Raw genomic sequence first — 392 nt, forward strand, 5'->3', positions numbered from 1 at the left:
CTTCCAGCCCAGCATTTCTCATGATGTACTCTGCATAGAAGTTAAATAAGCAGGGTGACAATATACAGCCTTGATGTACCCCTTTTCCTATTTGGAACCTGGAGTCTGTTGTTCCATGTCCAGTTCTAACTGTTGCTTCCTGACCTGCATACAGATTTCTCAAGAGGCAGGTCAGGTGGTCTGGTATTCCCATCTCTTGAAGAATTTTCTACAGTTTATTGTGATCCACACAGTCAAAGGCTTTGGCATAGTCAATAAAGCAGAAGTATATGCTTTTCTGGAACTCTCTTGCTTTTTCCATGATCCAGTGGATGTTGGCAATTTGATCTCTGGTTCCTCTGCCTTTTCTAAAACCAGCTTGAACATCTGGAAGTTCACAGTTCACGTATTGC

Source organism: Bison bison, unplaced genomic scaffold, assembly GCF_000754665.1.
Source record: "Bison bison bison isolate TAMUID 2011002044 unplaced genomic scaffold, Bison_UMD1.0 scf7180017863933, whole genome shotgun sequence".
NCBI lineage: Eukaryota > Metazoa > Chordata > Mammalia > Artiodactyla > Bovidae > Bison > Bison bison.